The sequence below is a fragment of the Balaenoptera borealis genome, assembly GCF_965194805.1.
Source record: "Balaenoptera borealis genome assembly, chromosome: 10".
NCBI lineage: Eukaryota > Metazoa > Chordata > Mammalia > Artiodactyla > Balaenopteridae > Balaenoptera > Balaenoptera borealis.
The window spans coordinates 56,702,502-56,724,144 of NC_138874.1; the positions used below are offsets into that span (position 1 = coordinate 56,702,502).

General features: G+C 50.4%; 1 long non-coding RNA gene across 1 annotated transcript; it reads right to left on the reverse strand.

Annotated features, from left to right (window-relative positions):
- Positions 1–5,903: 5,903 nt before the first annotated feature.
- Positions 5,904–21,618, reverse strand: LOC309635689. Its single transcript, XR_014248968.1, has 3 exons — positions 21,400–21,618; positions 11,871–11,985; positions 5,904–7,680 (listed from the first exon to the last, which is right to left on the reverse strand). It is a non-coding gene; the product is annotated as an uncharacterized lncRNA (long non-coding RNA).
- Positions 21,619–21,643: the final 25 nt, after the last annotated feature.

Consider the following 21,643-nt stretch of genomic DNA (forward strand, 5'->3'; position numbering starts at 1 on the left):
GTGCTGATGCTGCTGGTCTAGGAACCCCACTTGCAGAACCAAAGGTGCTGGACCACCAAAGACGGATGAGGGGCTGTCAGGAGCTGATGACCTGGCCTGAACAAAGAGAGAGCAAGGGCTCCATCTGCTCCTGTTGCAGTCGAGGGCTCAGGACTGGAAGGTCTTTAAAGAAGCGAATGCATTGTGGATGCTCACACATCGTTCCTTAAAATGATCACGGATCCAGGGCAGAGACTGTGTTTAAATGCCAAGCTCATCTTCTCCACCAGCCCCCAAGGTTGGCACCCCGTGGCTTTACTCCTCAGTTGCATCTTTCCCACCTGCTCCCTTCACCATCTATATTCAGGAGGGAGGAGGGAGCGAGAAAGGGTAGGGCCTGAGGGCTGAGTCAGCCCCAGCCCACTGCTTGGAGTTGCAAGTCGGAAGGAGCGGTGGTCTCACTCCCCGGCATTCTGTAATCGGGGAGCAGCAGAGTGGGGGTGCAGGGCTGCCTCCTGCTAGGGGTGCGGTCACACCTCCTACCTGTTCTCGGGCACCCATTAGCTGCTGAGGTGGTATTAACTGTTTTTCATTTTGCTGAGTCTTTGCTGAGACTCAAAAAGGGAAATGAGCCATTACCAAACAGCAGCCCTTTTTGAAACAGAAACTGAATTGACGGCATTTTCTAATAACATTTTGTGAGCTAAGAATGCAGAAGTCTGGCCTTGCTTTAGCAAAGTTGTCCTTCAGAAGTAGTTGTCTCTGGCTCCCCTTCTGCTCACACAGTTCTGTGAGAAGGGATGGGAAGGGTCATATGCCAAAACGTGCCAGCCTGTTAGTGCCACACCAGCTGGTATTTAATGGCTGATCCATAGCCTATTGTGAGGATGTCAGGAAATTCTCCTTTCCTTGCTTTTTGCTGCTCCAGACCCTTGGGCTCTGCCCTGATGGGTAAGGACTAACCAGCTCAATTCTTGAAATAGCCAGTGTGCAGAGCTCACAATCACGGGACTTAGGGCAAGTCACTAACCTCCCTGAGCCTTAGTGTGCTTACCTGCAAAATGGGGATATTAATCTTGCATATCTCAAGATCCTGATCAGGGCAGAGTGCCCTGTAAACTGCAAAGGGTATACAAGATATTAGCTCTTGTTGTTATTATTAAACTAACTGTGGGTCCATTTGTAACCCCATTCCATGGGGCAAGGAATCTGCAGATCTAAGGGGACATGACAGCCTGGAGGTCACACCTCTTCCCCCTTCTGGACCATCCTCTGGGTACCCAGGATCCCTTGCCTAAATGGGCTCAAACTGCAACCAGGACCTGGGCAGGGTCTTTCCTAGGTCCATCCCCCCAAGGGCGGACTGCTCGAGGAACTTCTAGATTCAAGGGATGGCTGTGTGCAAATGGTGCTGAGTTGGGACATACGGGTTGGGGTAGCACATTGTGCATAGGAGACTTCTCCAGGTGTGGGACAGAGCCATCACATTCCAGAGTCAGAGAATTCCAGATTCAAACCTTCTGGGTTGTTATAACGGTGTATGTGTCAAGGTAGGAGGTTGAATATATTGTATTTAAGTTTGCTACCTGATTTATAACTAACATATTGAGACACATGGTATATGGGCCTTGCCCCGGGCCCACAGATGTTCCTTTTTATTACTAGAAGTTTGAATTCCACTTCCTTTGAGCCAGGTCAACCTCTTATTTTCCTCATTGAGTCTATCCTCCTATTTCTTCTTCTCTGTCTTTCTAAATATTCAAAGCTGTGCCTTATTAGAAATGTAGCCAGGACTAGTAGAAATTCTTCGAGATTCCAGGGGCTCCCTTTCTTCTCTTCCTTAAACCATTTCTCACCCCCTAGAGACACACAGGACAGACCGTGGGCAGGGACATGAGTCCCCTCGTCAATGGCTGGCCTCTTTTTTGTCTCCTAAGCAGTATCCAGACAGTGGGTGTCTGTACCACTTCGGGGTATGAAGATAGAGCTCCATGCTGCTGCCACTATGGTAACCCCTAAACCATGGGGACCAGATGATTCTAAAAAAAGCCATGGGCTCCATCCTGGGGGGTGGGGGAGGCCCAAGAAGCCTAGAATTTTGTACAAGGAGCAACTATAGGAAGAGGGGTCCTGCCTGGTCCTCCCCCATCTCCATCCTGGAAGGGTGCAGGTCCTCAGGTGACAGAAGGGGCGAAAGTTGGTTGGTGAGAGGTAGCAGCCAACAACTGCACGCCATGAGTTGAGGCCTCATCAGGTTCCCCTACCTCTTCCTTGGCTTGCTGTTGCTGGTGTCATTATCCACATTTTGCTCCATATAAAACCCTTTCCCAATGTCCCCTTTCCTATTCAGACACCCTTTGGCAATGCAGAGACTCTGATGCGGAACTAGGGCTGCTTGCCTCTGTGAGTTGTCTCCCCCGCCCAGAGAGTAAGACAGGAAGAGTTGCTCTTTCCCCCTTGCCTTCTGTGGTCCTGGGAAGATGCAGACAGTAGTCAGACAGCTTTTGGTGCACATCAAGTTCTGCTGAACGGCTGTTTAATCTCACCTGTGCCTGAGATGGCTATATGTAGAGGAGGAAGGGCAAGGGGAGAAAAGGCTTGCAGTGGACCCACTAGGGGCTATCTCCTGCTCCCCACCTGCCCCACAGACCCTGAGAGAATCAACCCAAATGCTGGCTATTAGACAACTCCAAGGACTCCACTGTTTTTCCAAGTGTTGAGAGTGAACTATTGGTACTGTGCTGGGTGAATTTAGGTGCCATCCGGCAGAGCATTAAACAACACAGAATCTCAGCGTGGGGAAGTTCTTCTCTTTTCAGTTCTTTCAATCCTAATTACCCATAGGAGGAACTTTCAGTTTAATTTGTGAGTATCTTCAACACCTCGCTAAAACTTGCTCTTCTTCCTTTTTAACAAAATGAGATCAGGCCTCAGTTCAAGGTCTTGCCTGCTAGAATTGAGAACAATGGTTTGTTTTTATTTGTATTTCTATTTAGAGCTTCGTACCTTCTATTTATGACAGGTGATTATTGGTTTTCCAGTGAAGTAACGATATACAGTTTGCTTTTTCTTTTTTTTTTTCTTTTTTTTTTTCAGTTTGCTTTTTAAAGTAAATTTAAGTAAAGCAGCTGAGTTAACGAATATCAAATTTAAAAGATACAGGTAGTATTTGGATATGGCAAACACTATTCAATTTTATTATTTTTAAAGGCAGGGAAACTGAGACCCAGGCAGGAGTCCCCCGAACCCAGGATGGGTAAGTGTCTCTAACATTTAGGAAGGACACAGACATCTATCTTCCCTGAAAACCATAGACTGTGTTCTGCTTGAAGGTCACAGGCTAGGTAAGGCCCCCTTCTAAGTTCAGGCTCCCATTAACTCCTTTCATGGCTGGTGTTTTCACTACTTCCATTTTAGCCAATAAAAGTGAGAACTTCTGAAGTTACTGATTGTCTCTTTTAAACTCAGGGCACAAACCTGGCCATTTTCAGAGACAAAGGGCTTCATCCCTGTAGCTAGCAGTGACTGGTAGGGAGGAGAGGAATGGGATAAAAATAGAAGTGGAGAGAAGTGTTAAGTAGAAAGTAAAAGACACAGCAGCTTCAGCATTTTTAAGGACCTGAAACCCTGGAGTGGGGCAGCTACATCTCCCAGACTGTCCCTGTCCTAAGTGGACAAAGCAATATGTCTCTGACAAAGCTCTGGCCAAAGTCACCCTTTTGTGCTGATATGACTGTTATTACTTGTTACCATGACTGTGATGATTTGACCACTAACCTTGCCTGAGCACTTAGTAGGTGTCTTGCACTTCGCTAAGATGTGACATTCTCTCATCCGTCCTCACAAGAAGCCTTTAAGTTAAAACCCTGGCCTCTGGAGCTGCACTCTGGGTTGGAAAACTGGCCTCTTGGAGCTGTGTGACTTAAGGCAAATTAAATCCCTCCCTGAGCCTCTATTTCCTCATCTCTCTAAAATAGGCATAGTAATATACCTATCTCTCAGGATCAGAATGGTTCTATAATAGTACGCTTATCAAGGGTAGAAAGTAAGCAGTCAATAACAATGTCACATTATTAATCACTATTGATACTAGCACCAGGAAGACAAAGCTTCTGATAGTCATTCTACCCAAGGTCACAGAGCTGAACCAGGTTGGCTAAATTGGTGGGGTAAGTCCAGGAGTGTTTGGGCCTCCGGGCTTCGGGGCCCAGAGCTGGGGTGGCATGGCAGGGGCTACTGGACAGGGGCCCAAGCCGCCTGGTGGGTGCTCCAAGCGGCCTCCAGGACCCAGACCCATTTTCCTGGGGCTCGGACTGGCCGGAGACTCACACTGCTGTGACCTGCCAGGTGGGATGCGGCGGATCCTCAGCCTCGCGAGGCCGTCCCGCCTAGCGACAGGTAGCGATGACCGACCAGCCGCTCTCACCTCGGCTGGCAACCGATGCCACGCCAGCCTTTGAAGCACAGCCCAAGCGCGGCTTCCGGGAGCCGCGGGGCATGCCGGGAGCCGGGCCGGACAGCCAATCCCCGCGCGGGGGCAGGCAGCAGTTGCCCGGCAACGGTGGGGGCGCCCAGGCGAGGGGGCGAGGCCTGTAAGGCTGGGCGAGCAAGTGTGGAAGCCGGAGAGGTAGGTGACCTGCAGATCCCGGAGGAGTCAGCTTTTCCAGTCCCCAGTTCCTTCCCTCCTACCTGGACTTGAAGGAAAGAGATTATCAAGACAAATGATAAGAAGCAAGAATAAACCATGGGAACTAATAATAATAAAAAGATATGCATATTGATTGAGCACGTACTGTGGGCCTGGCTCTTTACAGGGATTATTTCATTTGATCCTCATTTGATCTTGCAGGGAAAGTATGATTACTGGCCTCATTTTGTAAATGATTAACCGGAGGTTTAGAAAGATTAGGCACCTTGCCCAAAGTAACTCAGCTAGAGAGTAGCAAAGCTGGAATTTGAACCGGGTGGTCCTGAACCCAGGTGGTCTGTGTTCTTACTGAGTCAAGCAGTGGACACCCAGTTCAATTCAGCAACAGAAGCTGATATAGGCCTACCTGCAGGGGCCAATCCAGGCTTTATGGGTCCTGAAGCTTAGACAATTGGGGGGCCCTCTTTAGGAAAAAGAATAACAAATTGCAAATATAAAATCAGGTACAAAAGAAACTTGTTTAGAATGTCAACAAATCACAACAAAACACTTGCTAATTTTACAAAAACACCTGACCATGTGAACGTGTTGCTAGGGCCCTACACAAAGGCATCCTTGGCCCTTAGCTCCCACTGAAGTCCTTCAATCAGACGTCAAACTACCTTGCAGGCTTCTCTGCCCTTTCCCTGACGACCCTGCATCCCAGCCACAGGCCCTCCCTTGGCTGGGCCCTGGCAATGGGGTTTAGTAGGGCTTTTCTGGCTGTGGCAGCAAGTTTGGCCTGCCCAGTGAGCAAGCTGTAGTGCTAGAGAGTTAACGCCCTTGGTTGGAAGCAGCCCTCAAACACTGATGGACCCAGAGCTGGTAACCATCGGCAGTCAAGTAGGATGACGCTGAGAAATCTTTTATACCAGTGGTTCTTAGGGTGTGGCCCTGCAGCACTTAACCTGTTAGAAATGCACACTCTCAGATCCCGCCCTATACCTACTGAATCAGAAACTCTGGGTGGTGGGGCCCAGCAGCTGGTGTTTTAACAAGCCCTCCTAGAGAGCCTGATGCACGCTCAAGTTTGAGAACCACTGTTCTACCACACTGTTTCCCAGAGTTCCCTGTGGCCTGGAGCTCCCGTGTCTACAATGGTAACCTGCTCAATAATACACCTTTTTTTTTGTCTCCTTCCTTTGCTTGTCTCATTTCCTCACTCTTCAACTGGGGCTTCCTAGGATCATCTCCAATAAACTACCTGCACTTGAACCCTTGTCTCGGGTCTGCTTCTAGAGGAACACCAGCACAGGTGAGAACAGGAGGAGGTGTCACTGCCCAGTGAGGAGGAGGGTGGTGGCTGGCACCCACTGGATGGAGGCTGAATGTTCTGCTAAATGCTTTGCTTTCATTGTCTCATTCCCCACCCCACGCCTCCACGAGGAAATTGGGGTTGGAGGATTTAAGTGGCTTTGAACCCAAGGATTTGAACCCAATTCTGCTTCAGTCCCAACGGTGAGCTCCTTACCCACAAGGGTAGAGGGCCAGCCCACGTTATGTTCACCTGTCGCTGCTGCTCTTCTCAGGGCAGTCAGGAATTCAATTTTGTCACGAGACCTGCTACAGTCTCCGACCTTTGGGCACAGCCAGAGTGCCCACCGTGGGACGCTGAGATGATGCGTGCACTGGCCTCACGGAGGGCGCAGCTGGAGAGGCTCCCTCACTCCAGTGCTGAGGTCCCTTGGGTCCAAGGCTGGTCCCTACGCCCTCCAGCCCGCTGCTGTGCCCAAGCATGTGCCCTTAACTCAGAGCTGGAGGCTTTTCTGGCACAGATACTGACATCTGGCCAGCTCTGCAGCTGAGGGTCCTACTTGTGGGGGCGGTGGGGAAGGGTGTGTGCAGACCCTTGAACTCTGCGTCCTCTGATGTTAGAGGCCCTAGGCCGCTTGGTTCTGCACATTTCCAGGAAACTACAGCTCTCACTCCCATGTCACCTGCCCTAGCCCTCTAGGCTTGTACCCTCAAGAGGAATGGCCTTGCCTTCTCTAGGCCCACAGCACCTGAGGTCCCAGCTGTCTTTCTTGTTAACAACTTCTCCCCACTACCTCTACCTGTGATCCAGGAACGATGGCTGAGTTAACAGGTTGGGGGTAGATGGAGTAGATGGGGGGGATGCCGATGAGAGCACAGTCTTTGGCTCTGCTGCTGACTTTGGGCGAGTCTTTTTTTAATTCCCTTTTTTAGCCTTGTTTTTCTCATCTGTAAAGTGGGGAGCCCACCTCCCCTCCCTAGAGGTTGTTCTAATGATGCTCGCAGGAGATAGCAATGTACACATATGACACAGGCATGAGCAGTGATGGGTGCAGTCTGCACCTGGGGCCTCCTGTTCCCTCCATCACAACGAGGAGGGACCTGGGGGCTGGTCTTGGGTTCTCCAGGACCCTGGTCTGCCAGAAGGCTGCTGGCGATGCCCAAAAGGTAGAGCTCTCCCCAGGACACTGCCAGCCCTCCCTTCAGGGTGGGAAGAGACAGAAAGTCTTACTTGGGCAATCACTAGCTTGAGGATGTCTCAATGCCTCACCCTGCCAAAAACAGACACCCGGCTCTCCAGTTGAAATCAGGTCCCTCTATAATAATTTCTCACCACATATTTGTTTTTCCTTTGTGGCAGTTATCATGAATTATAATTATTTATCTGCCATTTTTTAGACTTTAAAATTTTATTTATTTATTTTATTTTATTTCTGGCTGCATTGGGCCTTCGTTGCTGCATGCAGGCTTTCTCTAGTTGTGGTGAGCAAGAGCTACTCTTTGTTGCGGTGCGCGGGCTTCTCATTGTGGTGGCTTCTCTTGTTGCAGAGCACAGGCTCTAGGTGCGTGGGCTTCAGTAGTTGTGGCACACGGGCTCAGTAGTTGTGGCTCGTGGGCTCTAGAGCACAGGCTCAGTAGTTGTGGCACACGGGCTTAGTTGCTCTGCGGCATGTGGGATCTTCCTGGACCAGGGTTCAAACCCGTGTCCCTTGCGTTGGCAGGCGGATTCTTAACCACTGAGCCACCAGGGAAGCCCTACACTTTTTTTAAAACGGAAAATTGTGAATCATTACGAATGAAAACGGAATAGTACACAGCCCTCATGAACCCATCACCCGGCTTCAACAATTGCCAACTTGGCGCCAGTCTTTTTTTACCTCTACCCGCACTCACTCCCCCTCCCTGTATTAATTTGAGGCATCATATCATTTCATCTATAAATATTTTGGTAGGTATCTCTGAATGATTAGGGCTCTTTTATGAAATATAACCACAATGCCATTATTACACTTAAAAAGATGAGCAACAGTTTCTTGCTATGTGATTATTGTTAAATGTTTGTGTCCCTCCACCAGGCTGGGGGCTTCATGAGAGCTTTCTCTCTTGTTCTTGGCTGTATCCATAGTGCCTGAGAGCTAGCAGACTCTTAGTATTTGTCGGATGGATGGATGGATGGATGAATGGGAGAAAGGCAAAGGACGCTGGGGACCCACCCTGCTTTCTGTGGATGCTCCTCCATCCCTTCAACACCGCGGTGTGATCGCTGCCTGGGAGGCCCACAGTCACATACTCTCTCTGACGTGAGCAACACCGTAAAACTCTCTCAGTTTCTTTCCCTCTCAACCTGCCTTCGGCTTAATCGGGCAGCAAGTCACTAATCCTCTCCTCATGGCTGCAGCCCACTCCCCCTGTGCAGCTAATTCCACCTTCCGACTTAATCATCATCCTTAGTGCTTTCAATAAGGGGCTTTGCATCTTCAGAGCCCCACTCAGGCATTAGCTGATTACTGTAATCTGTCCAACTCCCAAGGCATCAGCCAGGATGGCATGGGAAGCACAAGGCTTCCTTTATTCTCTTGGAGTCTCAGTTTCCTCATCTGTAAAACTGGGTGAGTGGACCTAACTGGCATTGGTGTGGGGAGTAAGGAAAATGAAGTAAATAAAGTGCCTGTTCCCTGACACATCAGAAGCACTCAGGAATGATGATCATTTCCCAGCATAATTCAAGGAATAACTCTCACTGGAGAGCCAAACAGATCTGGATTTGAATCCAGCTTTTGCCGCTTAAAGGGAAAATTTTCTGAGCCTCAATTTTCCCATCCTTACAATGGGGGTGATGGTGCCAACCTTTCAGAGTTTGCTAAAAGGATGAGAAGACATGATATGTGTCTGTGAGGCACTGGGCAGAGTGCTGGGCACCTAGTAAATGCTAAATAAGTGCTGGTGGTTACTTCTCTTCCCAGAAGGAGGTGGAGGCAGGGGAAGGAGAGGGAGGCTGCGGTGCCCCTGGGCAGGTACGGATCACATCTTTTCTCCTCTGTTCCCTAAGGTGTATAGTCAAAGGAGGATGCCTGTTGCACTCACCATTGTATCCCCAGCCCTTTGCTTAGCTGTGTGCTTAGTAATGAATAAGTGAATGAATTTGGTGAGGTGGGGATGTGAATAACACATCTGAACAGGACTGGATAGTTTCTAGAGGACTCAAGATCTTTATCACACAACCAGAGAAGGTAAGCAGGCCAAGGATTATACCCACATGTTACAGATGAAGAAACTGAGGCTCAGGGAGATCAACACTGGGTCTATAAGTGTTAACAGCTGGGGCTAATTCCACGCCAATTTGGCTCTGTCAGGAAGAGTGTGCCAAGCATTGGCCTCAGGAAGAGCTGGGCCTCTGTCTTAGGTGGAGTTACAGGTCTTTCCAAGATTTTCTAAAGCTGCAGGGATTCTGCCTGCTATGCCTTCTTCCTCCCACTGTGCCTGATACAGCCTGTATCCCAGTGCACTTGTTTTTTTTAAAATTTTTTGGTTGTCTTCATTAGATAAGTTTTTTCCCTCTTTTTCTTTTTTTAATTGAGACATAATTGACATCCAAGTGCACTTGTTTTTAATTACTGACAGTTTCAGCTTCAGGGCTGCCATGAAGCCCTGAAGGCTACACACTGTGCAACGCCAGGGGATGGATGCTATTCACCAGGACAGCAATGAATCACCAAGAGGTAAGTCCCATTGTGAAGCCGGAGGTGACCCTAGGAGGAGATGGGGGACCCTCCCCATGTACTGGCTGGACTTTGGTCAGGAACTCAGCTCCAGGAACCAGGGCTTCTGGGAACTCCCTGGTCTGTGCTTGCAGGCAGGGTCCACGTTTGGAGTGTGGACGTCCATGGCCTGATCTCCACCCTTCTTAGAGATAAGGGTAGGAAAGCCCTGGACCCCGAACCCTAGCTTTAAAACTTGAGGTAGTTTAGGAAAGGGAAAAAGACTCAGCCCAGTACTGTATATACTATATTACATATATAAGTAATAACTTAATCTTGATAATAAAACTCTTTGAATAGGCATCATCCACCCATTTTACAGATGACTTAACTGGACACATGGAAGTTAATTAACTTGCCCAAAGGGTCACACAGCAAGGAAGTGCGGAGCTGGGATTCAAACTCCAGGCACCGCTATGTTACCTCTGGTTGTAACCTGCGTTTTACAAGGGAGGTAGCTGAGGCCCAGAGAGGGGCAGTGACTTACCCAAGGTCACACAGCCAGCTAGTGACTGAGTAGATACTGAACCCAAGAATCTGGACTCTCAGTCCCAAAACGAGCCCATAAGGGTGCCTGGCCCATCAATTAATATTTTTGATAAAAACAAGTCTAGGGAGAGACCTAGGATGCCTGGGACAGGAATGCTGGGGGATGGGGCGTGTGTGGAGCAGATGGTGAAGGACAGTCACCAAGCTTCCGCACTTTTGGCTCTGGTCTCTCTAAAAAGAGAGCCTGTGTTCCCTCCATTTCAGGACTGCGAGCGGGGTCCCGCAGAGTGAGAGGTGCTGCACCGCACTCGGCCTCTAGGTGGCGCCCGTACCGCAGATCTGGATTCCTTTGGACAGCCGGGCCCTAGGGAACTGGTCTGTCCCTGGGGGCTGGTCTGTCCCCAGGGTTTTCAGTACGCCCTGGACAACAGCTCCCTTTCCCCCCCTCCAGGCTACTTCTGTCCTGGCTTTGGCAGCGAAGGATTGGCAGGGCCCAGACTGGGAGCTCATGCCTCAACTCAGTCCTCACTTACAAGCCCTCTGCAGGGCCCTGGGTGAGAACGTTCAGAGGGACTTGCAGATCATCCAGATGCTTCCCATCTGCTGGACTTTGGGCAGTTTGCTCAACCTCCTTGAGCCTCACTTTCCTCATCTGTAGAGTGGAAGTGGGTTTTATTGCCAAGATACTGAGAGGATCAGATGGAACATTTTACAAAATGCCTGGCCCCTTGCAGGTGCTCAACAGATGGGAACTATTAGGATTGTTCCATGGACAGTGGCTGCCTGCTGTTACTTCTGCCCGGCTGCTATTTCTTCCTCGTCTTTTACCTGTCACCGTCAGCCTCTTAACCCGGCCCTTGTGGACCTGGTACCTCCTTGGAGACGATGTAGAATGGCAATTAAGCAGAAAGCTCTGAAGTCTTGCTAGCTGGGTTCAAATCCTTGACTCTAGCACTTCCTGTGTGGCTTCGGTCAAGTTCCTTAGCTTCAGTGCTGCAGATTCTTGGTGCTCATCCACTACACATTCCAGCGTCCCAGTAGTTAGGTTGGAGCCATGTGACTAACTAGTTCCCGCTGGAGAAATGGGAGCAGGAGTGATGTGCGTGTCGCTCTAGGAAAGGCGGTTAAGAGCCTGTGGACCTCCTCCATCCCTGTCTTGCCCTGTCATGGTGGCCTGTGTGTGGCCACAGGGGAATGCGTTTGTGTTGCAGTACCCCACAGGGATATTGTGTTAGAGTATAGCTCTAAGATGGAAGCGCCCTGAGTCCCCAAGTCACCCTCAGAGGAAAGCCATCCCACCAGCCTTACACGGTATGTGAGAAAGAAGTAAATTTTTATTGCCTCTGAGATTTCAGAATTTGTTTGTACTGCACCATGGCCCAGTTTAACTTCACTGATACAGCCTTCCTTTGCCTCAGTTTTCTCATCAGTTTTCTCATTATTATTTAATAATTTAATAATTATTAAATTACTGTGAAATGGAGACAATAATAGTGCCATTCTCACAGAGTCGTTGTGAGGATTAAGTGAGATTGTGGGCGTAACCCCCTTAAGATGTAAAATTTTAGTTTTTATTACTTCTTAGGAAGGTACAGAAAAACACGAAATGACTTTAGATTCTCAGAGCAGGAGGAACCCTGGGAGGACCTTGAACTCACTCCTCATGGTTAGATGAGGAGACAGAGGCTCAGGGGGAGAAATACCTTGTGCAAGGTCATTCAGGCGGAACACGGCAGAGTCAGGGCTGAATCCTGGGTCTTCCGATCTCTGTCTGGAACTCCTCCAGATACACCTTGGTTGCTGCTCTCTGGGGCGCTTCTGATTTTATTGGAAACAAGATAGACAGACATAAGACAAAATGATCACTGAAGGTTCCATGCGGGAGTTGTCCAGAGAGTGAGGAACCTGAGAATCAGAGGACTTCCTGGCGGTCTGGGAGGCAGGCAGGGAAGGCTTCTGAGAGATGGTGGGGCTTGGAAACTGGGCTTCAGCAGAGAGCAGGGAGGGCAGTGGGCAATGGCAGGAGAGAGGACAGGGTGAGCCTAGGCCAGGGGACAGGGAGGTCTGAAGAGCAGAGCGAGTGGCCCGTAGAACAGATGAGTCAAGGCATGGTCTGTTTAACCAGTCCCCTGTTGAGGAGACATGTAACTACCCCCAGTGCTCCCCTTCCCCGCATTATAAAGGGTACCGCACTAAACATCCTTGTACCCACCTCTGTGTATTTTGCCAGCTGAGATAGAGGCTATGTCGGGAAGAGAGGTTGGGATGACGCCCAAAGGTATGCTGGGCCTGATTTCTTAGGGTGAGAGGCTTGGGGGCTTTGAATGCGACCCTGATGCTTCCGCTTAATTCTTCATGTCAGGCGACATGAAAATGGGAACAAGCTCTTTTCTGGGGTAGTTTGACTGCAGTAGGGCCCAGAGGTGGGAGGCGGGGCCAGCTGCCTCCCTCTTTATAGGACACTGGGTTTTCTGGTGTGTGACTAATGGGGCCAGGGTTGGGGCTCAGACCCTGGAGGCGGCAGCTCTTGCTTATTGCCCCCCAAGTCCAGGCTGTGGATGTGCCCAGGGGCTTTGCCTTCTCTCTGCCCCACAGTCTGCAGCCAGGGCGGGTTCTGTGGGTGGCACACAGGGCCCCACTTTGGAAGGGCCCAACCCTGTTTGAAGCTCTGTCACCACCCTTCTATGGAATGCATGCTGGAAGATTAACAAGAGAGAGGCAGCCCCTCTGTGTACCCATGTGGAAAGAGCTCCAGGATATATTTTTAAGAGCAAAAAATCAAGTTATAGAACAATATGTGAAGTGTGACTCTATTTATAAACAACAAATATTTCTTAAAATCACACACACACACATGCAACCTTATTATTCAGTTTTCCCCCATACTGACTGGTTATATCCATCCATTTACGATTCTTCTAGGGTTAGCCTAGAGATAGAGCAGGCATCCTTGATTTATTAACACTTACCACACATCACATTTTCACCCATGTCCCGGACAATGCAAGGGCCTTAGAACATTCTAACTCCATTTACCACCTTCCTGACTCATGTGCTATTGTGTTGTGTATTTTAATTTTCTCTCGTATTTTAAACATTAGTTGTATTGTTTTATACAACCAAGATTCATTTGTATTTATCCATATTTCCCTTTCTATTGCCCTTCTTTCCTTCCTGAATATCCAAGCTTCCATCTGGGACCACTTTCCTTCTGCCTGGAGCCTCCCCTTTATATTTATTTTTATATTTGGACCATTTGTATGGTTCAAAATTCAAAAGAAGAGAAGTGTTCTATGATAGATGTCTCTCTCTCCCACCCCTGCCCCCAGCCCCAAACTATATATTTGCATGTGTATATAGAACATTACTTGGAAGGATACACACCAAATTGAGAGGGGTGGCTTGTCTGTGTAGTCTGAAACGTCTGCGAGGATAACGTATTCCTGTCTCCTGTGTGCAAAGGAAAGTCAGGACCCGGGACAGGCAGCCAGGAGACCCAGTCTTTTCTGACTGACAGCCTCTCACTGTGTCTCTCAGTGCACACAGCCTCTCTGCATTATCTGGGTCCTCTTTTGATCCTTGCCCCAGCCCTGTGGGCCAGGAGGGGCAAGGTTCCCCATTTCCAGGACACCTAATGCCCGTGGCTCCTGGGTACCATTTTATATTCATCAACTCATTCAGTTCTCACAACAACTATACTAGCATTGTCACCATTTTACAGATGAGCAAACTGAGGCAAAGAGAAGTTCAAGAACTTCTCTGCCACAGAGCCAGAATTCAGACTAAACCCAAACAGCCCAACTCCAGAGCCCAAGCTATTACTAACTCCATTTTACTGATGAGGAAATGGAGTCCGCAAAAGGTTGAGCCATATGCTCTAATTCACACAGTCAGTAGCTGCAGAGCAAGAACTCATATCTGTGGTCTGGGGGTCGATACCCATACCTCACCCCCCAAGACCAGTGGTTTTCCTCTGCACATTAGAATCACCCAGGGAGCTTTCAAAAACACTACGTGTAGATGTTAGCCCAGACCAATCAAATCCGAATCTCTGATCCTATTTTTACATCCCCGACCCTCCTCCCAGGAGCTTCTAAAGTGTAGCTGGGGTTGAGAACCACTTCCCCGGGGCCCACAGGTAGGCAGGGCTTGGGATCTGACTGCTTGGGTTCAGTTTCATTCAGACTTTGCCCCCAGTGACCTTGGGCAACCTGCTTTTACATTTCTGTGCTGGCTCCGTTTCCTCATCTGTCAGATTGGATCATTAGAGTGTCTTCTTCATTGGAGGATTGAATGAGATAATCCATGCAAAGCACTTGGAACAGTGTCTGGAACAAAATCCATTTTAAACTGATGGCATTACTATTACTATTATTATTATTACTATCTGTGTAGCTTTGTAGAGAGCCTGCCCGTGTCCCCTCAGGCTCTCCGTCTGTGAAGGCACCTTGAGGTGTGAACTGCCTGATCTTGAAAGGCGTCCTCTCGCTCCAGGGTGCTCATGTCAGTGTTAGCTGGCTGGATATCGAGGCTTTGCCACTCTTTGAGAAGCCCAACCCTGCCCATTTTGTGCAGAGGCTGCAGCGAGCACGTGCCTGGAGAACCAGGGACCTGCTTCTGTGGGCTGAGTCCAGGCTCTGATTATGGTGTCGATACTACCCTCAGCCAGGACATGCTATGGTGGGCTGTGCGGAGAGAAATCGCCCACGGTGGGGAGTGGCGGACCGGGCTCCAGCTGCCCCCAGAGAAAGACAGAGGGCCCTGGGTGGAGGGCCCCTCCGAGGGGCAGGGCGGGGGACCCTGGCAGAGCAGGGGGCCCCGTGCCCACTTCCTACTAGTGCCCAGAGCACATGGTGCCGGTCCTTGCCACCAAGTGCCATTCGCGCCAATGCATAATTCATGCGCCCATGTGCCAATCTGTGCCAGCTTTAATTAGCTCCTAACTTTTTGTCATTCATTTTGCTGTGAATACCTTATAAATAAATGATGGGAGAGAGGAGCAGGGAGCGGGGCAGGAACGTGAGGGGAAGAGCCTGGCTCTTTAGGCCTCATGGGGGACAGAGAACCTTGCTGTAGAGGGGGCCAGGGAAGCCATGCCCTCGGGGGCTCCCCGGGGGCCCTCGACTCTGCAGATGGGTGGCCCCAGCCCACCCTGTTTGCCTTCCAGCCTTGCTCATTCACAAGCTGCATCGAGCCGCCACAGCTGTGCCAAGCTCTGAGGGCCCACAAACTAAACTCAGGAGCACACATGCTTGGTTTATGGTGGCAGGCGCTGCCCCGGGAGAGGGGAGCGGGCAGACGCAGACAGGAAGTAACAAACGGCTCCGCACCAGCTCAGGGCTGGGAATAGAGGGGGAGTAGGAAACGGTGAAGTGGAGAAGGAATGCTGTTATGGAGGGTGCCCAGAGGAGAGGCGTTTATGTGCGCTAAAAATAATAATCGATGCTCACGGGGAGGAGAGACTTGCTTGTGAGTGTTGTTTTGTTTTCACAGTTTATAAAGCACTTGAGTGTGTGTTCTTCTCTTTCGACCTGAACGGCAACCTTGGGAGGTATTCAGGGAGGCTGGGGGCTATGCGCCCATTGACTGCTGAGGAAACTGAGGCTCAGACAAGTCGGCTAAGACCCAGGTCCACTGCATTCTATCTCCTGAGCCTTGCCTTACACCCCCCTGCCTCGCCTCCATTCCTGGGGAAGAAAGGAAGGGTGGAAAGCTCCCCAGTGGGGCCGGGGTGCCCAGGGGCCGAGGGGGAAGCCAATCCAGTCCCAGGCGGTTTAATAGGAGGGACAGATTTAAAAGAGCAGATCTGGATTCCCTCCCCCTCCTTTCCTCCTATCCTTTCTCATTGAGAGTGCCAGTGGGTCAGCAGATTATTTGGTATTTTAGGGATACAGAGACAGTGAAGGGGAGATGCCCATTCCTCAAAGATGCCAGCCCAGGGCCACTGTGGGACAGTGCAGTCTCTTCCTCTCCATCCTTTAGCTCATCATGCTTTTCAGTATGATCATGCATCATACTGGACATCTTCGCCTCCAAGCCCATCCCCCTCCTCCTCCAGCTTCATTTGCTCAGTGATCCCCAGGCCCAGCTGTGGCATACCAGGCCCTTCATGGTCCAGCACTTACCCCTCTCCTGAGACTCCTCTCTCACCTCTCCCAGCACACCTTGGTCCAGCCCTACTGCCCCACTACCTGAAGCCTCTAAACTGTGTGATGCCTCTGTGACTTTGTACACACACAGCCCCCTCTACCACAGATGCCCTTGCTGGCCTTATCTGGCCAGGAGCACTCATCTTTCAAGGCTCTGCTTACGTGGTCCCTCCTCTTGGAAGTCTTCCCCAGTCTCCTTGGTTCGGGTGGACTGTACCCTTCTTGGGGGTCCCTCTGTCGCTGCTGAACCTGGTCCTGGCCTCAAGAATGGCATCGTCTTATGCCTTTATCTGTCATTCCAACTAGACTGTAGCTTCTCTGAGGACCAGAATAATGTCATTTGCTTCTCTGTGTTCTTAGCACCCAGTCCAGAGCCTGGAACACTATGGACCCTCCAGGAAACCTCGCTAGATGAATGAACAAAGACATGGTCCCTGTCTTTGAGGATCCTAAACTCAAATGTGTCTCTGAGCTAAAGATGAACTTGAACCCACTACAGAGATGTGGCCACTTCTGGAAATACCTGGACAAGGTCATTCCGATATGGAAGGAGCCAGTATATCAATTCTTTCTTTTCCTTCTTTCCTTCCTCCCCTCCCTTCTTTCCTTCCCTCTCTCTTTCTTACCCTTCTTTCCTCCCTCCCTCCCTTCCTTCCTTCCTTTCCTTCTTTCTTCTTTCTTAAATCTTGGGAAAGGGGGGATGGAGGTACTCTGGCAATGCTGACCCTATGTTGTACTGTAATCCCCTACAACTGACAGGAGAATCCTCATATGGTCCATACCAGGCAGGGTTCATGGTTGCCAGCAACAGAAATAAGCTCTGGCTAATTGATGCAGAAAATGAATTTACTAGTTAGGTAAGTGGGAGTGCTTGCAGAATCAAACAGAGGCTGTAGGACAGGCCCAGAAAACAGATAGGAACCAAAGGAGGCAGGTGGCCAAGAATGCAGCTGAGAATGAAGCCCAGGTCAGGCCTCAAGTGCTGTCGGTCAGGGTTTGGTACTTTCCATAACTTCTAAACTATTCTAAACTATTTCTAAACTTTGTGATTCTCTTCAGGGTTCAAAGTTGAGAGGGGAGCTTCTGATTGGCTGGCCTGGGCCATGTGCTCTGCCCTGTGGCCAGGAGGTGAGATGATGGAGAACCTTCCCTTTTAGTTGTTACAGTTAAAGCAGGGCCTGGTCCTTCCTCAGGGGGGAGCTCCCCCCAGTAGGACAGGGGTTTGCATGATGCTGGGCCCTGGGCAGGTAGCATCTCTATGGTTCTTTACAGTTGTCAAAGTGCTCTCACACTGCCCCAGGAGGAAGGCTGGGCAGATGCCATGACCTCAGTTACAGAAATGGAAACCAGAGCTCAGAGAGGCTGAGAGACTTGTCCAAAGCCACATAAAGTGGTAAGAGGTGCCCCAAAGGTTTGGGGGAGAGGCAAAGGTTTCCTAAGGAAAGGCAGGTGGGGAGAACTCTGAGCTGTTGGTGGACAACCCTGACATAGTTTGAGAGATGGAAACCCCAGCCAGGAAGAAAGGCCAGAATTCCGGGGATTAATCCCCTGGAGATTTGAAGGCGCTGGTTCAGAGGATAGAGGCTGAGTTCTTTTTACCAGCTCTGAGTCTCCTGCAAACGCTGCCATCCTGCATTTGTCTGCTTCATGTGCAGAACAGCAGGACTGCTACTCACTTCTAGGGTCAGAAAACTCCCACGGCTCCTGCGGGGAGAGTCCACGTGCATGCCCCCAGACCTTTGCTCATGCTCTTCCCTCCACCTGAGATGCCCCTTTGCTTTGGCTGCCTGTGGAACTCCTGATCATCACAGCAAAACGCAGCTCTGAAGTCTCCTTGTCCAGACAGCTTTTCTGGATTCAGCTTTCTTGAGAATCCATCACCCCACTCTCCTTGGGCTACCTCTCCGCTTTGCAACACTTAGCCTGCCACTCTATACTTGATTTACATGTCTGTCTCCCTCTTGGACTGGGACTGCCTCAAAGACAGGGCTGCCTGTTATTCACAGTTGTGTCCCCAGTGTGCGGTACTGTCTTGTTCCCCTCAGATCCATTCCCTGCTCTCCTCTGCTGTGCTTCGAATCATAGTAGGGCTGACCCCAAATCCCACCTGAGTCTGCAGCTTCTGGCTGGGGTTGGCCAAAGGGAGGTATTGGGGGCAGGCCAGAGGGCTGGGGGAAGGGGGAAGTCAGGGTATCTCTTCTTCACGCTTGACCTTAAGCAGTGTCTCTGGCAGTAGCTGTGTCTCCGGCTCCCACCAGCCAGGTCCACTGTGGTTCCATCTTCCGCTGCGTGACCCTGATCCTGGTGACTCTGCTTCCTCCCTTCATCCCTCCAGCCTTGGGGGCTAGCAACTTTCTGCTGTTGCTGAACTCTGGATTACCTCACCATCCCCGGTTTGAATTCTCAGCTCTTCCATCACTGTGCAACCAAATATGCTTTGAATCTCATTACACACTCAGAGCAGTTCTGTGGGCTGGCTGCACTCGGATAGACACCCAGGTTCCTAGCACGGTGCTTGGTACAGAGTGGGCACTTGACAAATACTTGTGGAATAAAAGTGGCGGCCAAAGAGGTTCTGTGAACAGAAGTATGATGCCCACATTGGAGGAGGTGATGGTCTCCCTGAATTCAATGCTGTTTTGTTCATGTGTAAAATGACTACAGACAGGCTGAGGAGTCACAGTTTAAGACAGAAGGTGGCAAACCAGAAAGAAAGAAGGTTCGGGGATTGGAGAATCTTTGAAGAGCACCTCCTCTAGTACTTTCATTTTGTGAATGAGGAACAGGAGGCAAAGAGAGGTCGTGTCTACCCAAAACCAGATAGAGAACAGTCTGATATTCAGAACCCAGATCTCCCAACTCCTGGCTCCATCACCCTGTCTTAAACTGTGACCCCCTGAGACCTGTCAGACCACATCTCCAGCTCTGCCCTTTGTCCTCAAACCCCAGACTCATGTGTCTAATGGCCTACCTGACATCTGCATTCAGTCATCTCACACTCGACACGTCCCGGGGCAGGGGGGCGCTTGCTCCTTTCCCCGTGGTGGTCCTCTTCCCTCGCTCCCCATCTCAGGAAACAGCACCCTGTCCATCTACTTCCACAAGCCAGAAACCTGGGGTCTCCTTGACACCACCCTCTGTCTCACCCTATAATCACTTCCTCTCCTAGTCCTGTAGATTTTTACCTCCTGAATATCCCTTCTTTCCACTTCAACACTACCACCCCAGGCCAGGACTCCGACATCTGGACAGCTGCAGTAGCCTACAGAGATGTGAGCTCCAAGAGGGCGGGGATATGTGCACACACACTTGTGTGTGTGTTTTGTTCACTGATGTGTCCCACTGATGTGTCCCACTGATGTGTCAAGATTCACAGGGGTTAGCAACTTTTTTTGTAAAGGGCCAGACAGTAAATATTTTAGGTTTTGCGGGCTGTGGAGTCTCTGCTGCAACTCCTTAACTCTGCAGTTGTACTGGGACAGGAGCCATAGCCTGATGGGCATGTCTGTGTTCCACTAAAACTTTCTATACAGAAATGGGGGGCAAGATGGATTTGGCCTGAAAGCTGCAGTTTGCTGTTCCTGGTTGAGAAGTTCCTGCCACACAGTAGATAAGTAAATATTTCTAATTGAAGAACTATGCTCTTATCATCTATTACCTCCCAATCAATTCCCCATTTTTCCAACTACAAATCAGATCATGACACTCCCACCCCTCCACCTCCATCCCAACCATCTGCTTCAAAGCCTCCACTCTTAGGATAGAGATCAAACCCTGATTAAGACCAACACGCCCTGCACAGTCTGGCCCTTTCTCCCACTGTGGCTTTGCACTCACTGTCCTCCTCACCCTTCCAGTGCTCCAGCCTCTCTGGCCTTCCTTCACTTCCTTATGTATGCCAGTTCCTTCCTACCACAGGGCCTTCGCACATGCTGTTTCTTCTGCCTAAAATCAACTCTCTCTCCATCGCTTATCCTTCAGATCTCAGCTCAGTGTTACCTCCTCCAGGAAATCTTCCCTGATCCCCTAAGCCAGGTGCCATTAAAACACTCTTTTTCCTAGCATTGATTCTGACTCTAATTTTACCTGTTTATGTGTTTCATTGACTGTCTGTTTTCCCCATTAGAGGAGCTCTGCAAGGTACAACGATCAAGCCTATTTTTTTTTTCTCCATCACATCCCCAGAACCTATTTCCATTAGCTAGCACATAGTAGCAGTAATGAATGAATGGTAAAGAACAGGAGCTTTGGAATCAGGCAGATTCTAGGTTCGGGACCTGACTCCACCACATGGGTAAACTCACTCACCTCCCTAAAGCCCATTTTATTATTGTAAAGCCAGGCTAATGACAGGACCTACCAGAAAGGCTATGTTGAGGACAGAATGAATTGAGGCGGGAAGTCTCAGCCCAGAGCCTGGCTCTAGGCAGCTATTGTCAATATGCTGACAATATGGCAACAGTGACAGATCCAGACATCCTATCACATGAGAAATAGTTAAAAGAATTCAGAATGTTTAGCCCTGGGAAGTAAAGACTAAGGCCAGGGAATGACCCTCTTCAACTATGCGAATATGGACTCTTCCTGACTCCAGCTGTCTGGAAAAGTCAAGAAATCCCATCCCTACATAGGTGCAAAAAGAAGCTGGGAGACCATTAGGCAGGTATGTAGCAGAAGGGTCTCCTGCATGGATGAGGGTGCTCAGGTGACATCAATCGTCTCTTCCAATCCGGGGTCCTCATTTGTAAGCAATTTGGGGGCATTTTGAGCTCGACTGATGGGAGAGGGCGCAGATTGGAGAGCATGAGTGAGGTGGGCGAAGGCAGCTAGTTGAGCCAAGCGCTGGTAAGTGGCCCCAAGGGCTAGAGGGACAGGCCGCTCAGTGCGACTCTGGGAGCAGAGAGGGGGCGCTTAAAGCCAACAGATGGCGCAGGCTCACCTAGCCAGGCGCCCGCTCGCTCGTTCTAGCTTCCCGGGAGCGTTTCCCCGTTCCGCCGGAGACGCGGGGCCGGCGGGAGGCGGGCCAGGCCCCTACCCCTCTTCGGGACAGGGAGGCCCTGCGGAGCGCGGCTCCAGCACGCACCTGGGGCCGCTTCCTCCCGCTTCCTCCTTGCCCGTTTAGGGGATTCGTCGGGTTGCCACAGCAGCCGGTGCCACAACATCGGCAGAGGGTAGCTTCGCCAGCACTGAAATATTCATGCCCTGAGCGCCTGCCCGGGCTTCGCAACGCTTCCGGGGGTCCGAGCCGGGCCAGGGGTGGCGGGTTCAGGGATCCTGGCGCCCATGGTGAAGGAGGGTGGGCGACGGGGCGCGGCCGGGCGGGCGGG